This window comes from Coregonus clupeaformis, unplaced genomic scaffold (assembly GCF_020615455.1).
Source record: "Coregonus clupeaformis isolate EN_2021a unplaced genomic scaffold, ASM2061545v1 scaf0213, whole genome shotgun sequence".
Lineage (NCBI taxonomy): Eukaryota > Metazoa > Chordata > Actinopteri > Salmoniformes > Salmonidae > Coregonus > Coregonus clupeaformis.
Genome location: NW_025533668.1, coordinates 398029 through 405000, shown reverse-complemented (window position 1 = coordinate 405000; position 6972 = coordinate 398029). Strand labels below are relative to the sequence as shown.

The 6972-nt window shown below is 41.8% G+C and overlaps 1 protein-coding gene across 1 annotated transcript in view; it reads left to right on the top strand.

Annotated features, from left to right (window-relative positions):
- The window catches only part of pcdh7a (protocadherin 7a), a 65948-nt gene extending 63940 nt beyond the window's left edge, over nt 1–2008 (top strand). The window contains exon 6 of the mRNA XM_041874441.2: nt 1–2008. This exon is cut by the window's left edge and continues 725 nt beyond it. The gene's annotated coding sequence lies outside the window, so the exon portion shown is untranslated.
- Nucleotides 2009–6972: the final 4964 nt, after the last annotated feature.

Genomic DNA, 6972 nt, shown 5'->3' with positions numbered 1-6972 from the left:
CTTTGACCAGCTGTGAATAATAATAATAATAATAACACCTTCAGAATAGAGGACCGCTCTGTGGTTTTGGTTTGTTTTGTTAAGTTTGACCAGGATACAGACACCACACAACTACAAAAACACAAAAGGACACTAGGACCTTAAACTCCAAGAAGAAAAGACTATAAGGTGTGATTAAAAAAGAGAAATGGTGTTCATTAACTGAACTCCTTGCCAAAAAAAAAATTTTTTAATCAAATCTGAACTTTTGGATGCTAAATACATCATATTTATATGGATCGTGAGGAGGGAGATGGATCCATGGATTGCCTTTGGAAAAAAGAGATAGCAGTTGCTGCTCTGGAGTCACGTACTGACTGACTTAATTTAATCGAAACTCTGGATAGAAGTTTCTCTCAAACACAGATCTAGGATCAGTTTATTCTTCCCTGAATCCTAACCTGAAGTATTACAGGGAGCAACTCAATACTGAACTTAGATCAGTGTCAAGTGTTAACTTATTTTTTAATTTTTTTTGTTACTCTTTAAAGTTAATCAGATGCATGTCTAACCTCCCGCCACCGGGGGAGCTGTGGGGAGAGAGACTAATCTCCCCCCACCAGGGGAGCTGTGGGGGGAGAGACTAACCTCCCCCCACCAGGGGAGCTGTGGGGAGAGAGACTAACCTCCCGCCACCAGGGGAGCTGTGGGGAGAGAGACTGACCTCCCCTCACCGGGGGAGCTGTGGGGAGGGGAAAGAGCTGGAGGAACTGGGCCTGACGCCATACACGCCTCAGGACCAATGGGAACACTCGCTGAGGTGCATGCGACCAATCAAATTTGATTTAAAGACTTATGATCGGACAGATCTGAATCTGACTAATCTGCGAACCCGATGATGGGACGCCATGGAGGTATAACCAATCAAACGATAGGACCAATGAGCTGTCGTTATAAAAGTAATTTTAATGGATTTCATGCTCATCAATCAAATGTTATTTAAACCTAACCCACCAATCATCATATGGCATTATAGGGAAGTAGCATCGAGATATTAACCAACCATACAACGGACAAGATATTTTCAGTAACAACCAATCGGATTCTTTGGCAAAGACAAGGACTTCCGAAAAGATAACTGATTTTAAAAAACATCCAGGTATTTTTGAAACAATGCAAGAAGACGAGGAGGGAAATAAACAAACACAACGTGACGTTTTTACAGATATGAGCTAGAAACACTCGGAATACAAGGTCCATGCTAGAATCAGTGCCAACATATTCCAGCATTTTCTAATGAAAAATGATACTTTTTCTGTCTTTTTGCCTTCTCTAGCTAAGTTCTGGTAACCTTCCCAAAACTACAAGGTTTTTCAGAAATCCTGGTTGGAGTATTCCCGGATTTCCTACCTATTCCGGGAATCTTCTTAACGGGATTTCTGAAAAACCTGGGGATTTTGCGAAAGTTAAGGGGAAATGTGCAACCCTAGCCGAGACTGTACATAGTGTATCTATGTTTAGACTGGCAGTGTTACAGCACTGTCATCCATTCATTAAGACCATTACATATTACTCTACCGTGCAGAAGACCAGTCACTTCATTCAACTGATTATATGGATATCTATTCTACAACACACAATGTAGTGAAACACACACACACACACACACACACACACGACTGCACACACACACACTCAGTGAAACCATACACACACGACATAGATGTGCGACATACACCCACACCCACAAGCGTACACTGTAGCTATACAAAATCAACCCAAAATGCAGAAGGATATACGTTCCCACACACACACACACACACACACACACACACACACACACACACACACACACACACACACATAATGTGTCTACATGCTTTTAAACATACTTGAACATATAACATGTTGCCTCTGAAAACTAGCTTTTTGCCTGCTTCCCTCCCCCTCCTCTTCAACCCCCTGATGTAAACAAGTATTTAAATAAGTATTCATCTTTCAAGACATTAAAGGGATGTTTTGGTCTATGTGCCGGCTTTACATTAAAGGGATATTTAAAGTATTCCTCTAACTGTACGTAGTAACTCATAGAACAAACCAAATCTTTGGGAAAAATGAACTCTAACTCTTCTTCTGCATGAAATAAAAACGGCTAAATGCTAATTTGTTTTTGTTTTTAAACCAGAAGCCTTCTTTTTTGGAGATATTACACCTCTTTGAAAACATGATGTGTGTATGTATGTGTGTGTTTGTATGTGAGGGAGGGAGAGATGGATAGAGGGAGAGGGGGAGAGCATCAGTGTGTGAAGTCGTATAATTCACGAGGAGAGGAAGAGAGAGAAACCTTCATCCCTGGGTGAGGTTATTTGCTGTAGCATTCCTGGGTGAGGTTATTTGCTGTAGCATCCCTGGGTGAGGTTATTTGCTGTTGCATCCCTGGGTGAGGTTATTTGCTGTAGCATCCCTGGGTGAGGTTATTTGCTGTAGCAATTGAGAGAAAATGAAACTCCTCACGTTGAAAGGATGCGTGGAGGACGATAGAGCCCAGGTGCTGCACCTTAACAGTCTAAAGAAAGACTATTGAGACTCACCATATAATCAGTGACTTTAACTTCATTACACACTAACCAACTCTCAGGTAAGACTTGCCACAATGTGTACAGTATCTAGTTTGTAAAGTAACCCACTGTGTTTCTACATGAAAACAGAACCATGAATTCTCCCCTAGAAATAGAATTGAGTTCTAATTCAATCCCCCAGAATTCGATTTAGAATTGAGTTCTAATTCAATCCCCCAGAATTCGATTTAGAATTGAGTTCTAATTCTAGGGTTGCTCCTATCTCTCTCTTCACTCTACTCTATGGCCATTCTATGGTGTCAGTACACTGACTTTAGTTGGACACACTGAACTTCTCACCCCCTTCTCCCTCTAACCTCCACCTCCCCCCCACTCATGTTTCCAAACCTGCTGTCTCTGAAGCCCTGTGATTGGTGGACTGGACTCATCGGTGCACTGATGTTACAATGGACGGAAGTTCTAGTTCCAGAACATTGGGAATGCTCGAAGGGGATTGGTCTATCTATGCCATAATCCTACCGGGTTTTCTAGCTCACCTAGAGCCACTGACATACAGTACATATACTATGGAGTAACCATGACCACACAGTCCCTGGATATATGGAAATCATGGAGCTGGATTAGAACCCACAGGGTCCGGGTCTGGATTCAGGAGCCGAGTTAACCCTAACGGGCCAGGAGAACCTTGCTACAAGAGACTCTGAAAACAATGATTTGTGTTTATTACAAGACAGATCTTTTCTTCCGGGGGCGTCCAACTGCTGTTTTAATGCAGTCTGGTGCAAACATACTACCCTACTACCATACCTTTCCTTCCCCGGCCTAACACGGACCTATAGGAACAGTGTACATGAATCAGTGACTACGTCCCAAATAGCACCCTATCCCCTATATAGGCCATATAGGGGGGCAGTAGTCAAAAGTCTGCAAAAGTTGTGAAGTATGTAGGGATTAGGGTGCCATTTGGGACGTTGGCACTGTGTGGGAGAGTGTGTGTTTTTTATATACTGCACGTTTAAAGACAATTTAAATCACTTCTTCTTAGCCCTGATATGTGGGCCTGGAGAGAGAGAGGACGGGGGAGCGATAGAGCGAGGTTAACGACGTCTTGACGAGATATTTGCATTCACCTGTTTAGGACACCTCGGCATGCGTCTCATATGGCACCCTATATAGTGCACTACTTTTGACCGGAGCTGTGGCCCAGAGTAGTGCACTACATAGGGTATAGGGTGCTATTTGGGATGGGCCCCCTCACCTATACTCTTCCTCCTGATTGGTCGATTACCTAATAGCCACGTATAGAACATAAGAACCACCCAGTAGAACCGAGGAACCCATAGAACCCACGGAACAGCGAACATTGTTAATAACAGACAAAAAAAGGCATGTTTTACCCGTTTCAATTTTGCATTAAAAAGAATACGAAAAAAAAAAAAAAAAAACATTTATTTCCTTTCTTGATTTTCTCTCTCTTTTTTTTTATTTCTCTGTTTGTAGCGACGTGTCTCTGTTGCTGATCTATTATTAACTGCGATTAATTAATTATTCAACTAATTGCATTTGCTAATGATTACGAGGATGAGGTGTGCGTTCCGAAATGGCACCCTATTCCCTATATAGGGGTCAAAAGTAGTGCCCTGTGGAGGGAATAGGGTGCTATTTCAGTCACAGCCGAGGAGGAGTTGTCACAGAACGGTTTGATGATGATGATGATGATGATGATGATAATGATGATGACGTGTGTAAAAGTTTGACTTTGACATTAAAAGCTCCTTGAAACCTCTTAAAAGTGTTATTTTTTTTATTTTTTTTTACTTGGGCTCAGGATTCAGTCCAAGGCGCGTTATAGAGCAGCGCATTGCATTGGACTTTTAGGTCGTTTACACTTGAGCCAACATTCACAGCGTTTACCGTGAAGGCGATATCCGTGGACATTGGGGGGAAATGCCTCTTAAAGGATCATTGTAGGATGTCCAGTGCCCTGCTTGATGACGTGCCTCGGATTGAATCGTGGCCTTGGGCATGACATTTAAAACATGCTAATATCTGGTACATTGATGTTTTGGGTTTGAATCCTGGCCTTGGGCATGACATTTAAAACATGCTAATATCTGGTACATTGATGTTTTGGGATTGAATCGTGGCCTTGGGCATGACATTTAAAACATGCTAATATCTGGTACATTGATGTTTTGGGATTGAATCGTGGCCTTGGGCATGACATTTAAAGCATGCTAATATCTGGTACATTGATGTTTTGGGATTGAATCGTGGCCTTGGGCATGACATTTAAAACGTGCTAATATCTGGTACATTGATGTTTTGGGATTGAATCGTAGCCTTGGGCATGACATTTAAAGCATGCTAATATCTGGTACATTGATGTTTTGGGATTGAATCGTGGCCTTGGGCATGACATTTAAAACATGCTAATATCTGGTACATTGATGTTTTGGGATTGAATCGTGGCCTTGGGCATGACATTTAAAACCATGCTAATATCTGGTACATTGATGTTTTGGGATTGAATCGTGGCCTTGGGTATGACATTTAAAGCATGCTAATATCTGGTACATTGATGTTTTGGGATTGAATCGTGGCCTTGGGCATGACATTTAAAGCATGCTAATATCTGGTACATTGATGTTTTGGGATTGAATCCTGGCCTTGGGAATGACATTTAAAACATGCTAATATCTGGTACATTGATGTTTTGGGATTGAATCGTGGCCTTGGGCATGACATTTAAAACATGCTAATATCTGGTACATTGATGTTTTGGGATTGAATCGTGGCCTTGGGCATGACATTTAAAACATGCTAATATCTGGTACATTGATGTTTTGGGATTGAATCGTGGCCTTGGGCATGACATTTAAAACATGCTAATATCTGGTACATTGATGTTTTGGGATTGAATCGTGGCCTTGGGCATGACATTTAAAGCATGCTAATATCTGGTACATTGATGTTTTGGGATTGAATCGTGGCCTTGGGCATGACATTTAAAACATGCTAATATCTGGTACATTGATGTTTTGGGATTGAATCGTGGCCTTGGGCATGACATTTAAAGCATGCTAATATCTGGTACATTGATGTTTTGGGATTGAATCGTGGCCTTGGGCATGACATTTAAAGCATGCTAATATCTGGTACATTAATGTTTTGGGATTGAATCGTGGCCTTGGGCATGACATTTAAAAGCATGCTAATATCTGGTACATTGATGTTTTGGGATTGAATCGTGGCCTTGGGCATGACATTTAAAACATGCTAATATCTGGTACATTGATGTTTTGGGATTGAATCGTGGCCTTGGGCATGACATTTAAAGCATGCTAATATCTGGTACATTGATGTTTTGGGATTGAATCGTGGCCTTGGGCATGACATTTAAAACATGCTAATATCTGGTACATTGATGTTTTGGGATTGAATCGTGGCCTTGGGCATGACATTTAAAACATGCTAATATCTGGTACATTGATGTTTTGGGATTGAATCGTGGCCTTGGGCATGACATTTAAAACATGCTAATATCTGGTACATTGATGTTTTGGGATTGAATCGTGGCCTTGGGCATGACATTTAAACATGCTAATATCTGGTACATTGATGTTTTGGGATTGAATCGTGGCCTTGGGCATGACATTTAAAACATGCTGATATCTGGTACATTGATGTTTTGGGATTGAATCGTGGCCTTGGGCATGACATTTAAAACATGCTGATATCTGGTACATTGATATTTTTGGTTTGAAAATTCTAAACCTAGCACTTGTTACGTCCCAAATTGCACCCTATTCCCTATATAGTGCACTTCTTTTGACCAGGACCCATAGAGCTCTGGTTGAAAGTATCACACTATGAAGGGAATAGGGTGCCATTTGTGATGCGCCCCTCTGTCCTAATCCATAGACTGCTTCCAAGGTAACGAAACCACACTGACACCTGGACCAGACCGGACCACCTGGACCAGACCGGACCGCACATAACCTCACAGTAGTTATCGCTAAAGTTCTAAACCCCAATCAGAATGGACTTGGATGTCAGTTATTGAGAGAACAGCAGTCATGATGTAAAAATGTCGTCTTTAGCTACCGCAGTTTGTAAACGATGTTAATGCAATCTGTGAATCATGAATACACAGTGTTTTATAAGCCCAAGTGGGCAGGGCATCCTGAAGACGCAAGACAGTGTACTAACAAAATGTATTAAATTAAATCATTTCTCCCCCCTGGTTTCTTGGGGGTATACAGAGGAGGTTATGCCATGTGGACTGGAGTTTTGAGGCTGAAAGGAGAGGCTATGCTAGGCTAGGAGGAAGGGAAAGGTGAGGGAGCTGGTGAGAAATAGAACCAGTAACAAGCTTAGGAGAGAGACCAAGGAGCTAGGAGAGAGATCAAGG